Below are 15,523 nucleotides of genomic sequence, written 5' to 3' on the forward strand. Positions count from 1 at the left end.
GACAATTCGTTTATTTACTGTGTACTTCGCCGTATTTTGTAACACGGACTATTTAACATTGAATACCTACTTTACATAGTAGAGGAAAAAATGTAGATTTTATAAAACGAGATTAGTATGCATTTTAGTGCTATTTTTTGCTGATGTTTTTTCAGTCGGAAGTAGGTAGTAGAGTGACGAATTCGAGCAAACTTCGACTTATGTGTTTATTTATTTAATACAGCAAAATCATCATCAAAGTTGGTTCATAATTTTAGTAAACGCTTTTTCTTTCAAAGATGCGGTAAAAGGACACAATCACAATCGATATACTGCTGTAAACGCTGTAAATGCTGTAAACGAGCTATGATTTTGGAAGAAAAAAAGATTTACCCATCACGAGAAGCTTAAGTTCACGTCCCAATTTACTCGCGGGTAAGTATAGACAGGAAATGTATGAAATCTTTCGCTTTCATATGGCTAGGTAAGCGAAGCTTCATTTGCTTTTTTACATTAACTGAATAAAACCAAACTACGCAAAGAAAATTATGACTTGGCGATTAACTTAAACAACGGCTAACTTATACAAATACATACCTTTAGGTACTTGTGAAAAAACCAATAACAGTTTAAATTAATCGTCCTATATTTTTTCTTTAAAGTACTTTCTTATAGTGAAGTCTTTTCATATTATGATGCCGTTAAAAAAATAAAAGCATATTTACCTTTCTATGTCAATAAGTGCGACGTTTTTGAATCATTTGCGATGCTGATGGTTCCTTGATCTTGCACCAAAGACATAAGATTTACGTTCAAATGGCAACCCATTGAATATTTAATTGTTGAGTAAGATAAGCTTAGTATTTTTGTATCAATCTCTGTGAATGCTTCTGCTATCAATGAAAAATCCGTCAAGGCAAAATGAAGACAAAATCCCACAACAATATTTGCACAAACTAAAATTCTAAACATGAAAATTCAAGTAATGCATCATTACATTAGCTAAACCCGACCGGATCAATACATGAGTAGAACTTAAATTTCGTCCCCCCAAGAAGAAGGTTGGCGAGCGGGTCCAAATTCGTATGTTAATACACCCCCTAGCTGGGGGTGCGCCGCCCCACCCGAGGGAACGGACCGAACTATTATAAAGGGTAGCACGAAAGTTAGATTAATGATGTTAGGAGCTGACCAGTGTACCCCCGAGAGCGCCAGTGGAATTTAGTTTTTGGTTATTAGATTTCTTTTTTTGCTAGAAGTAGCTTACTATAGGTTTGTCAAACTATTAAGTCTATGAAGGCATGAGCAGTTTAAATACAAATTCTAGAGTTAAAGCCTTCAATCGCTTTTTCCATAAATCGGCAGTGGTGACTGATACTGCCTGTCCATTTAATATCAATTACACTATATGCCACATATTTCTGAGTGTATACTGACAGTTAAAGATATCTTGCTATGATTTTGAGAAAATAGAAATCGTGGATTGAAAAATATTGCCTGACGCCAGTAAATTAAATACATGTGTACTATTATTTTGCAGTGTGTGTTAGGAACAAGAGATTGGCTTTCAGACTATGCCTCAGAAGTGCGTAAACAATTGAATCTTCTAGAAAAATAACAAAATAACCTAAAAATCTTAAATCTGTGACCACTATATCCTGTAGGTGTACACCTCCTATCGAGTCCCGCGGTAAAGTGTGGACGATCTAACTTCGCCTTACACACACACTCACTCATACGCACACACACATACAAACACACACATCCACACACGACACAGTGACGCCGCGGGCTGTAACGATGAGTTCACATGGGATTAGATTCGTCACTACACGCGAGGTTTTCCATTACATTCTGTGTTGAATAAATCATATGCAGAAGGACATTGTGTGGTTAGAAAAACGACACTGTGTCGCACTGTGTCACTCTGTGTTTGCACTTGGAAATAGTTTCTATGTGCATGTTATTAGGAGTGTTTAGCATTTTGTTTTATTATTTTTACCTTATGATCTTTTACTCTTTTTTATACCTAAAATTACATAACACATACTTAAAGAAATTTATAATTCTTTGACTGTAATGACATCTTAACTAATTAATAACTAATACACCTAAACAATACACATAATTTTATGCTCTAAAGACATTTTCCGTAGGCAAACAGTAAGAAAGTACCTTTACTTTAATATCTGCACAGAAAACCTTACTAATAGCGAATGAAATAACTGGCATTAAACTAAAATATCTAATGTATCGCATACATACATAATTACAGTTAGACGCACACACACAAGCGCACACTTGCACACACACAAGTGCACGAGGCGTCCTCAAGTGATCCGCCTTCACCACCACCATGATGTGAATTCAAGCAATCTGTTGCAGAATATGTACGAGTTTTAGATAAATTTAACTATAGATCTAACGATATTGAACTAAGTTTTTAGTTTAAATGCAAAATATCTTGCAAAATCGTTTTACTGTAGCAGGCTATAGATTTAGCTGATAATCTAATGTTTGAAATTATACCAATTGATAATGATTGCTTCTAAAATCGAAAGTAAAACCAAGATTTATAAAACATCATAAACATATTTCGGGTTAAAAATATAAAAGTTTACTCACCCCAGGACCTCGCTTACTTAAAAATAAGAATAAATCAAAAAACTCCTTTCAATGTCCAGAATGATCTCATGACCAAATTATTCAAAGTCACAATCAAAGAAACTGGCCTAACCTGACCTCGATCTTAAATCTATAACTTAACCCTCAAAAGATCGAATTTAAATATCTTGTAAAGATCAACAATAAAGGATCAACGGTCAAAGGGCCGGCAAGGTCCGCGCATGCGCAATTGTGGGAACTTCACCCTCATTACTTATGCGTACTGATCTTTGACCAAGAGATCACACGATGGACCAAACCGGTTACCGGCCATCTCCCTAACAAATATCTATTTTTATTCTAATACATTTTATTAATTATGTGGAAACCGTCGCTTCTTTTTGATATTGAAAGATTTGAGATGTAATGTGAATTTTATATTAGTTCCCATCATTTAATATTCTTTATTTTGGAAGATTTGACCGGTGAAACTGAATAATTTATTGATGAAGTAGTATTTTCTCACCGTGACCTTACTTTGATTTAATTCCATATTCCCGGCTTTTGAATATTTTATTTAGAGTTCCAATGTTAACGGAAAGACGCCAGTTGCTAAGTGTTTTGCTATTTATGTTTTACGGAACTAGCCATTTTTAAACGTTTTTATTGACAACGATAAAGGTGTTTAGTTGCGTGGTTACAAATAGAGCTATGAAAAATATCATTTTGTAGTATTTCATTTTGACTGGTACGTAGATATTTTTCTCTGAGCTATTTAATCACTCAATTATAATGTAAAAATAGCACAACTTGCATTCAAAACGTATTTCATCTTCGGCCTTTCCATATACTACAAGCCAACACGCGCCCGCCCACTCTCGCGAATTCGACCAAAACTACACTCACACCCCAATATATTTACGCTTTATCCCAAACTTGTCGCCTTGTATAACGACGGGTCCCTGGCTACCCGGCCACCGGACCCGGCTATAACCGGCCTTTGTACCCGGCTTGATTGAAAGACGTTGCGTCTTTTTAGGGTATGTTTTGCGAATATGCTTGCTTTAGATAATTATTTACGTGAAATAGTTGGTTAAAATTATTTGTTTTAGGATAATTATTTTGGGTTTATGAATAAACTAATATGAGTGAGATATTACAGACAAATAGCCAAGGATCGTGTGAGATTGGGTAATCCATTGAAGAACACTTCCTCACATTCAAACGATAAAGTAGGCTAACGTGGAAAAGGTATACAGTTTCAAACCAGTCAGATAAAAACTAGAGACTATAAAGAAAGTCGTTGAAAAACATAAATACTTATAAGACAATTATTTAAATGGTAAATACTAAATATAGTTACTGTATAAATCAATAACTGTTTCCATATTTTAGTTCATCATTTTCTCAATGTCGTAGGAGGAGAACGGAAAATGTCTGATTGGTTCGGAATCGGAATTGAGATTTGCAGTTTCCGTATTGCAACTCAAGATTGAGTGAAGATTGGAGCATCGGCATCGCTCAATTAAAGTTTATTGATTTGATGCTATTACTATGAAACACTGGTTTAACACCAATCCGATTCCTTTTTAAGACGCAAAAAGCATGTATAGTAAATTCCCGGTTTCTGATAGCACTACTAGAGGTATACTACCAATCAAACAAAAACATTAGCATAATTTAACAGATCGATTGCCTATCCTACGAATAAAGTAATTTGCCCATAAAACAATCGTAGATTAGAAGTAGTAGTCTCAATAACAGTATAAAAATGACGCTAAAACTAAACAAATAAATACAAGAAGAAACAAACGTTATTCTGTTCAAATTATTTCAATTAAAGCTTACTTAAATCGAGACAGGCAATAGATGTAGAATGTCAGTCATCGCGCTAATTTATATTGCGCGGTACAACATCCACTCATGTCTATGCAAAACTCATATTAATTCCTACATATGAACACAAATGAACGTGGGATACACGTGAGATAATTGTAGGAGATATTTTTATGAAGATTTGTTTGTATTTTTCATATATAAAGACCTTGAAAGTCGGGATTTTTTATTATTTATTGACTTAGAGCGCTTAAACTCTCTTACGAGATAGGAATGTGTGATAAATGTATGTGTATTACATTATGTTTATTTTAATTATTAACTTCGTGAATTTAATAGGTTTTTGTACCTATGTTTATTTATCTTATAAGAATGACATAAATCAACTGGGCACTATACTAATTCTAAAACTACATTATTTGATAAACGTATCGGTATCTAAAACCGCTACAATAGGTCTACGGCGTAGCCACTAAGCTACGAGCCGCCTACGCTTCCCAATATCACTCGGTCAATTTGTACGGATAATCGAATCGGTGTAGGGCGGGAAAAACTGGATTTTTCCGGATTTGATCGGTAATTCATCCCAATTAGTGTAGGCGGGTGAAAGAATTTGGTAGAAGCGAATAAATCGCGTTAAACGATTAGACTCCCCTTATAATTGTATTAATGTCCCGGCAACATCACGTTTTAATATCATATTAACTTATTTGCATATTTACAGACAATATTATGTAGATTTAGAAACGGTCTTCCTGGTAACATTCAAGTGCTGGATAAGTTATCTGCGAGACTAGAACACGAGGTAATAAAATTATAAATCTTTGCTAGAATGAGGACTGGAATATTTCAGAGTATTTTATTAATTCTTTCATACAGAATCGCTGTTTTTTTTTTGCTGTCGCTGTTTATTCTCAAACTAGCTGCAAAGCACAATTTTTGAAACGTTGTAACAACTGAGAATTAATAAAGTTTTTTGTATTCTCATTTTCTCAGGACCCTTTTACGATAATCAGGGCAATTTGAAAGATTCGAGAAATAAAAACTGTAGCACTCTGTCTAATTCCGGAATCGAACCCCCTGCGTCATAAGTGTTTTTACTTGTTCCGTATAACATCAAAAGCATATTATTCTAAAACTTTCTGCATTTTATACTCGCATGAGAGTCATTAATCCTTTTATGTTTCAAAGTTATCGTTAAAAACTTATACGTTTGCTATAAACAATAGTTTGTCGCTAATGTTTTAATTATCCCGCTGTTATTTGGACTATAGTCTGTAAAATATAGTTTATGAGACAAACTTTGAATGGGAAATACGTTGCTAGACTTTTGAAACTAAGAATATGTATGTACCGGTATTCGTTTAGCTATACCATAGATTAGTAGCGTATAGAGGCGCCCATAGCCAGTTGCGCTCACCGGTCGGTAAACGATCTGTGGGTTAAGCAACCATTGGTGCGGTCATTCCATAGATGGGTGACCGCATAGTGGTATTTGAACTGGGCGTCTCCGTGCTTCGGAGGACACGTTAAAAGTCGGTCCCGGTTGTTGTCTACTAAGATAACAGTCGTTAAGCCACGTCAAAGGCCTCTCGGGCGGCTTGAACAACTTTGACACTAGGTTGACCACTAACCATACGACAAACAAAACAACAGTAGCGTATATGTGTTTGTAAATTAATTGTAATTTAATTCTTAATACAAATAATTAATTGAGTCTAGAATACTAGCCGGATTTGGTCAAAGTTATGTTACAGACCTTACAGACTTTCGAAATATTGTAAGCACACATTTTTATATGTCATATTTTATTTAGTTTCATCTGTGAAGCTAAATAGGTAGAATTGTAAAAAATACGCGAACTTCTTGCCGAATAATATATAGTGTTAAAACCAACTAACAGGATGTAGGTAAGCCTATCGTCAAATATTTTTCCCTAGAAGTTATTTACATCGATTTGTAATTATGAGGTAATCCATCTATAGCACCCGTTCTAACAGCACCTAGACGAAAAACACCTAATCTAGTCCACAAAGGGCACTCATCAATACATGTATTTGGCAAGTGCTATTCGTACGAGTGCTCTAGATAGACTACCTCGTAATTATTACTCGTTTCTGTTTGACCTCCGTTTTATAAAGAATTTACCCTATATTTATCAAACAAAGTAGAAAATCATAGTTCACACACTTAAAATTCACTCCCAAGACCGGTGGTCGAGCGAGATGAAATTATAATATCTATAGCGGACCCTCAGTCGCATCCCTTGTCTTGACGTTTCAACCAGTATCACACGTGTGTTTCTACAGTAAGTAGCAATAGAGTTTAAGTAAGTTCTATAAGTTGACTGTTTGGCCGTGCGAGTGTAAGTGTCTAAAGTGCGAATTTAACAGTGACTGTGTGAAAAATTAAAAATGATGAAAAAATAATTTTGACCGTATCGTTATGGGACATCTTGTTAGAAGGGTTATAATGCCAAATGTTATACAATTATAACGTAATAGTGAATTTTTTTGAAGAATAATAAGTATGTGGTTAAAGGATTATGTGTTTTGTGCTTGACAAGATTTTTTAAGCTTAAATGGATAGTGTAATCGCAAAGTGATAACGCCCGTTCAATGAATATAAAAAATAGTGATGTGTAACCTTCGATAGTAAATTGAATGTTTTTCAGTGTTTTGTATAGATAAGTGTTGATACTTTACTACAAGACTTTTGTAAACAGTCTTACTATAAACGTTATTCGTCTTCAGATTTGTGAAAAGCAGAGTAATCTAACAGTTTTTCGTCTACCACTCCATTTAATTTATAAATAAATGTTTCAGTACAAGCATGTCCTAATGACAAATACAAATCGATATTATTACTAAATGGTCTCTGTAAATACTTGTAAAGTTTCACGCTTAATGTAAAAATGTTCCCGAAATGAGTGACAAGTGATGCAAAAATATTTAAAAAGGAAGAATAAAAACCATACATTTTTCAACTCGGTTAAATATGAACATGAATACGGTATTCTTTTAATTCTTTACAATTACACTTAAACATCAAAGTTGAGTGATAGTTAAAAAAGCGTATTCGTAGAACGGTAGTGTCTGTGTTCGCACGAATATTTCGACTTTACAGTCAATCGGATTGTGAAGGGTTCCGTGAAAAATCGTTAAGTACTGGGTAATACGTCTGGCTTGAAGAGAACCGTTTCGATATTTTATTAAGTATTCCTTATTCAGTATATTTAAATACTTTTACGTAAAGTAAACAAGTAACTTTTGCCACGGCAATATCTTTATACGGGTGGTATCTGTGATTAGTGCATAATAACTGGGATTTTGAAAAATGGAAATCGTGGTCTAGTTTTAGTTAGATACCGTCGGAGGGCTTAAATAATTTTGACAATTATAATTAAATAGGTACTCATAATTAATAATATTATGAATCAAGATGATGCTTTAAGTACACTTCCGAAGGGTTATACTGCTTGAAAACAGTTAAGTGGTTTTATTTTGTTTCCAGCGAATATTTGGTGACCAGTCCGCGAGCAACTAGACTATCCGTGGAGCCTGAAATACCTGAATATTGCAATAAAAATTATGTAAGTACATAATAACTCATAGTTTTGTGAAAATTTTCATGCAAAATTATTATTTTTGATTGAGTACCAAGTATAGGACCACTGAATTTCGTACGCTGGCAATTTTTTAAGACACTTTTCTCTAATGTGTTTGTATTATGATGGGTCGAAAGAAAAACAATAGTAAGCTCGACGGAACCTAAGTCCCACTAATTCAATATAAAAATCTTTGCACATAAGTTTTATTGATTCGTACCATGATTTCATTAATTACTAAGCTTTGATTGAATGTTGACCCTTCTAAATGTACTGCATTTCGCGAAAGTCCGGAACCAAGAATCGGTTTAAGCATATGATAATTACCGAACATCGAAACTGTAACGAAATATAGTAGGCCTACTGTCATGTTACAATTTTTTGCGATTTATAATCCTTATAGTTTTACCACAATACTGTGTTTCTATCGTTAGATTAATTATTGAAAGTAATAAGTTGTTTTTTGACAGAAATTATAATGAAACGATACTTAAATTTGGTTATCCGATTACGAAAAAGCGACTATTACTATGAAATGTTTATATTTTTAGTCTTAACGAAATGCTGTTTACTAAGTATATATATCAATGATAAATATATAAATAATTTTGTTTAAAACTAATTTTTAATTAAATTTTAAGATCAACAAAATGAAACTATATCAGATGTTTTCTTTGTATAAGCCGGCCATCTTGGCAGGGGCGTAATTTGCAACCCCTCGTAATTGCACCCCTATTCACTGGACCCTCGGGGACGCCAAATAGTTAGCAGACTTTATCATGTTTAAGATATTATTATTTAATTGTAAGAATTTATATCAACACTACCAAAAAACGATTTAACAGAGCTTTAGGAAATATGCTTTTCTGTTATTTTAAGAGATATTATTTCTACAGTTTCACAAAATCATATTGATTAAAAAAATTACACTTAAAATGCATTTTTTCTTTATTTCTTAACTTTTTCTCTTACTTAATTTGTATTTAATGATTTCAGATGAATCTGCCGTAATTTGGAAGACGGTCTTCGTTTGCAAACATCAGGTCTAAGTCTTCAGGAAACCAGTAAGCATTCTTTGCTTGCTTCGCCAACGCAGCGCTTCGCTTTCGCTTTAAACCTACACTCATACGTATAATTATCTTAGTAACGTAATTAATAGCATAAGTAAAGTATACAGATACTTATTGCAAGGACAATTAGGTTTCTCTCTTTTCCAATAGAACATTTTTAAAATGTCGGACGGTTTAGGTGTCGACGAGAACAAAAAATCTGTTGTTTTTTATGAACATTTTCTAAGCGTAATTTTTCATTACACATTATTTAGCTTTAGTTATAGACAAGTTTATTAAATCTATAAAATAATGAAATACATATGTTTTACTAGTAGTCCGTTGAAAATTGCCGAACCCAATAATGACGATTGATAGTTTTTTTTTGTTTTTTCCATATCTTAAGCGTCATGGATATTTTATTATACTAAAAAACAAGTTTTAAATGAAAATATAGTCACAAATTGATTTTTCATGGTACAAAATTCCCACATTGACGATCATTAGATGACCCGTCGGCTTTCGAACCAAATCAACGCGCATTTTATCTTTTTACATACAATCAAATTCGAAAAACTGTATTAATATTTACCAAAAGCAAACTACTTGTAAGAAACCTTCAATTATAAATCATTTATACATAGAGTGATATTTTGACGATTGTTTTTCAAAGATTACGACATAATTTCACACTACATTATAATTTAATGCGATATGTTTAAACAAGTGTCTTTGAGTTCACTACTTGAAGTAAATATAAAACTGACGGCACTTGGTCTTATGTTTGATCGCTACTGTAGATTACAATGATATTTTTCTTTCAAAATAATGTCAACAGTGTTGACATTTTTGAAACTTTTACTATTACGGTCAATAGTTTTAACGATTTGAGATCCAATTTATGTTTTATTTAACCATAGTAGTATCCCTTATCGAGTACATTTTGGTTAAACGGTTTGGAAAAGGTTGGTAAATGACTCAAAAAGAACATAAATATTATGTTCCATGAATAAATATTTTTTGTCAAATAATGTCCAAAATTTCGTTCATTATTATTTCTAAACCTAATTCTTAATTAAAACCTATAATGTTTACAAAGAACATTGCGTCCGCGTCGTAATATTTCTTATCATAATCATTATTCATGATATTGAAGAATGTTAAACTTTTTCAATGGCGTTAAAATAACTCATGAATCACATTTGGATTAAAATTGTCGCCTAGTATCGATTTTTTTAAGAAATAATATTGTCTTTATATTATATACTACTATACTTTATATATATACTTTCAAAAACTAGTTACTTAGGATTACAATTGGATAGAATAATACAGAAAATATTTTTTATTTAATCAACACTTATTAATAAACTCCGGCCCGGACTTACTACAGCTAGAAACATTTCCTAAAATCGAACACAATCGTTTTTATTTTCAACAAATTCATCTCCTTTGAGTTTTATCCGCTAATACCTATTATTTCATCCACACTTAAAAATTCCCATCAAAAAAATATAAAACTCCATTTTGAAAAGCCGTTTTATATTACAGTTTTCATATAAATCGACTAAAAACTTGTATAAGCTATGCATTTAGCTTGAAATAAATATATTTTCAGTACATTGTTGGTTTCATTTCCCTGAATTTGGACGAAGTATAATTGCAATCAGCGGCTTCGCTTGACGCTTCTAATTATTTTAATAACAGCAGTCTACACGAGGTAAGTTATATTAAAAATTGTGTAGAAAACTAATTTATTTATCTTACAGAAAGAGGCTTTTGTATTACCTATGAATAAGTGTTAGATATCTCATTGTTTAATAGTTAAAGTTACAGTCAATATATATATTTAATCGATCGGTCATTTCGTTCTCATAAACCTAGCAATAATTAATCAATCTTCATTAAAATTAATATAAGAAGACCATGAATATAATTTTAAAGATAATAAGAATTACTTGACAAAATAGGCCTATTACTTACTCGCGTCATTTTATTGTTAGTTGCTGATAGTTTGAATTTTTAAACGTGGTGAATCTAGTGTAGCTCCTTTTAAAAAGATATGCTTTTTAGTAGAGGCTGCTCTACAAAGAAAAAAATAACGAACATACGAAAAAACGAGACGTTAACATAATAATTATTTTAGGATAGTTTCTAATTAATACTAGCCAGGACTATATCCGGTATTACATATTTAATAATATGCAAAAAAATATCAGCTTGCAACGCACCATAAGTTTTTTACAATATACATAATATTTTCACTAATACAAAGTATCCTTTAGAGACAAAAAAGTAATGCCTCCTTGAATAAGTACATACACGTATGCTAACATTTTTATTTAAAAAAAGTAAAATAGTTCGTATTTTAATGATTTTAAAAGTTTCGTCAATGATTTCTTTTTAAAACTCTTGACAGACATACAAATATCTCCTTACAAAATCATATGACATGTATTAATAAGTAATTAGTTCAAATTTTAGTAAAATATAGTTCTCCGTGTCGCAGCATCGGCGTTGAAATTATTTCTAGAACTAATATCAAAAGTAAGCTGCAAAATATACTTCTATTTAAGTAGACGAAGTCCTTATTTCCTTTAAAAAAACTCAACATCCGAACGTTTCAACATCCGAACCGCCGCAATCAATATTTTACCCGTTTTTTTTCAGTCAGTTACGTTAATTGACAAAAGTCTCCAACATATCTTCAATCAAACCCTTCTATCAATACCAATACTGTATCTAAAGTAAACCCAAGCTCCGAGCCGCCCTTCAACTCGCAACCATTCAACAAAAGCGCCACCGAGTACATTTTTTCATAACTAAATGTGTTGGCGGAAAAAATCGCGCCGGTAACGGCATCTCTTAGCGGACGGGGGAATTTTTCCGACTTCGGTCATAACACCCGGCCACGTGCATTTGTTTTGGTCCGGTTTTTTTTCCTCGAAAAAAAAGCATACATAAAGCTCACCTCGGCCGCCTCGTAGGTGCGCAAAGCAAAATGGTCGTCATTTTTTTCTTCTCTTTTCAGCCATCTGTCCGTCCTTTTCGGTCAAAAATGCGATCGTTATTTCTGTTCCGGTGCGGGTGTGTGCGTCTAGCGGCCGACGCGCAAGATATACGCCACGCCGCCATCGCGCGAATGTCAACCGTATTGGCATCAAATACGGATGATTTTCATTTACAATATTTCTCGTCTTACGTCTAATGTTTGACGGAGAAAAAATAGAAATATAGGAGGCACGGCGTGTACGATAAAGAGAGCCGGAGTCGTTAACGATTCTGCGCCGGGAAGTTGCGCAGATTGCGTTTTTGGTGCTTTTTTTGGGGGCAGCGCCTCACACCACGGGGAGTTTTTTATGGCTGTCTTTTTCTAGCACGCAGTCTCGCTCCTTGCGTGTCAGAGTGTGGGTGTGCGTGTGTGCGGGGGGCAAGCACCTAGCGCTAGATTTTTGCGTGCAAAGTTCCTAGATAGGGTATCGGCGGGTAGGTGCACATAGGCGCGGTATATAATGAGATGTCACGACTATGTACATGGTAAATAGAGTTGTGGAACAAAGCGTATGTACGTTGACGCTGATTAATCGCGGTCTTTCATAATTCCGCGCCAACCTACTGACTGTTAATTGCCTATTCAGTTGAAATATTCAAAAGTGCGCGTAGTTTTTGAAACAAAGGCTAATCCGCCATAGTTTTTACACGTAATGATATTATCGATCCATTTTTTTGTAGCAGACAACTTTAGTAGTATTTGTTGCGTTATTTTTGAAGCGAAGTTTATAAGAGAAGTAAACATGTTGATCGTTAAGCCAAATCAGAGTGCTTGAGGCGATACAACTTTGAATGGCTCATGTTTTTCACAAAAGCTAGATGTTTGTGTTTGAAAATTTAGATTTTTAGGTTTCATTAATTGTCGTGATTTTGTTATTTCGGATATCTCATTAAACTAAATATTTATTTGATTGATTTATATTAGATGGTTATTATTTTAATCATAGTAAAATTTGGAATACGAATATTTATCTAATCAGAGTTTATTGACAAAGGGTTACGGGTTCGAATAAATGAGTAAATGTTTGAGGGGACATTGAACTTTTTTGACTGCGTCCGTGTTTCGATCGCTATAGCAGACGGCCGCTTTTCTCCGGATCGCGGGTTCGATTCCCGGTCCATGTATATTTTTATGCATTACGGTTACACATTTTTTTGACTGTGTTTAGTGATAATTTAAAGGACAATGATTTCAAAGGCTATAGAATATACTACTCAATATTGACTCATGCTAATACCAGCTTTTATTATTTTTTAAGTTCATTTATTATTTTTAGTACTTTACTTATTATAATGTTATTGGGTAGTTAATACGTCGAAAAAAGGGGAGTAGGTTGCAAACGCAATGGACAAAAGATTTTTCATAGCTGTCTTTCTTTACGGTAATATTTCAAATGATTGAACACACTGAGAATAAAGTTAACAGACTTAAAAATGCTATCGGAAAAAAAATTTAACGTGGTCCCATTATTTGTTGATAAAATAAGAATCCCTAATCATGTGACAACTTACATATTTCGCAACGGAATAAAAAAAATAGGATTCATTTGAGAAGACAAAGTTAAAAACATATAAAACACAACCATACACATATGTCACCTAGTTGCCAATACATCGCACAACCGAAACCACGACATCTGAAGACTAGTGTATACCTTTTCTCCATTAATCCCCAAATTAATATCAAGATAGATTAAAAATGTTTGGTTTAAGAAAACGGACGTACTTTATCGAAAAGTTCAGAAATAAAAATCTGTATAAACTACTAATATAACTACAAACTTTTTGTAAGCAAATAAAAAAATATTATTTCATCATTGACACCTTGGCTCCATCCAGGAAAACAGAAAGTTCTTAAAACTTAACAATCAGTTTTTCCGTATTTTTTATCACCATAAACAATTTTTGCTTTACAATAGTAACCTGTTTAGTCGCAGGTCATCAACTGGTATAAAATTACAATGATAGATTTCTTCTTGAAATCGTAACTTAAAGACTCTTTTTTTCATAATAATCTCAGAATGCAAGTAAAAGTTAAATAATCTAATTCCTTTTAGAAAGTAATACTAATCTGTGTGTAACATATTGACATTTGAGCTCAAATCGTATTGGATTTAGACAGGGCTATCGAAGTGAAAACGATTGTAATCCTTTGTGACCGTTTTATGGACCAGCGGTGATTTGATGGACCAATTCATTCAATCTTCTATATTATTTGAGTTTAACAATATACATTTTGAAGTTAACGTATCAAAAGTACTTAATAACCTTGTTTTTTAATTTGCGAAAACATGGCAGTATGGTAAATTATATAATGGAAAAAATAGACGCTGCAACTACAACAATAAGAAGCAACGTGGGATGCTATTACTTGACGCCTTACCAACCCGGTCTTCTTCAAAAAGACTCCTACGCAACAATTAGTTTTTTTTACAGTTTGATTTCATACATTTGATATTAGGTAAAGTATCACTTTTATATTTAATTTTATAATTATCATAAATTAGTTCTGTCACAATACGCTAGGGGCGCTAAAAAAATATCCATACAAATAACTAATAGGTAAGGCGATATTGGTATAAAATAGTCTCTCTATCCTTTACACTACCTTTTATAAAAAAATGATGGCTTAAAACCAAACTTACATCAAGCATAAACAGGAAGTATTAAACCACAAGTTTTAACCACAAAGTCTGTGTACTCTATCGTTAAAGACACGCTTACCTTACTTTTCTATAGAAAACTAAACAGCGCCTCTAGCGGTAATCGACGGAACTAATCTACACAAAATGACAAACTAACGAGTATTCTGACGTTTAGACGACAGAAACTTGATGGTACAAATATTCAAATAATTATCTACGGAATATTGAACTGTTAAATTGTTATTTTAGTTACATATGACTTATTTATAATTTGAAATTGAATATGTTTAGTTTCGTAGAATTGAACCTCGAAATGTCCGAACCGTTTATGGACACATTACGGCCACAGTTCACAGTAAAGTTATGCCCTTAAACTAATTGGAACTAAACTAAATGATTACTATTAGTTTTAGTTCAATTAATTTTGTTATAATTAACTCTAGCATTATCGTACTTATTAGATACCTACTTGCTTGTTTAAGAGATTAATTGTTTTCTTTATAGTCGAACATTTGACCGTTTTTTTATAAATAAATACTTAAATACGACTTATTAATCCTGAAATTATATAAAAATGGCGACGATAGGGGAACTGAAGGATGTCTATCGGTCTGAGCAAGCTTAAACTGACGGACAGAAACCAAGCCTAGAAAAAAAATGGATATCCGAGTGAATTCTCGTTTTATATTAGTTACCAATCACTTTAAAAATCCAACATCAAAGTTTTGAAGGTTAGAAAAAAATATCTATCA

The 15,523-nt window shown here is 33.0% G+C and overlaps 1 long non-coding RNA gene across 1 annotated transcript in view; it reads left to right on the top strand.

The window, feature by feature from the left end:
- The window catches only part of LOC142981096 (uncharacterized), a 115,122-nt gene extending 104,529 nt beyond the window's left edge, over positions 1–10,593 (top strand). The window contains exons 3-4 of the long non-coding RNA XR_012959918.1: positions 7,933–8,011; positions 9,023–10,593. This is a non-coding gene — a long non-coding RNA (uncharacterized LOC142981096). The remainder of the gene's footprint in view (positions 1–7,932; positions 8,012–9,022) is intronic.
- The last annotated feature ends 4,930 nt before the right edge of the window (positions 10,594–15,523 follow it).

The sequence above is a fragment of the Anticarsia gemmatalis genome, chromosome 19 (assembly GCF_050436995.1).
Source record: "Anticarsia gemmatalis isolate Benzon Research Colony breed Stoneville strain chromosome 19, ilAntGemm2 primary, whole genome shotgun sequence".
NCBI lineage: Eukaryota > Metazoa > Arthropoda > Insecta > Lepidoptera > Erebidae > Anticarsia > Anticarsia gemmatalis.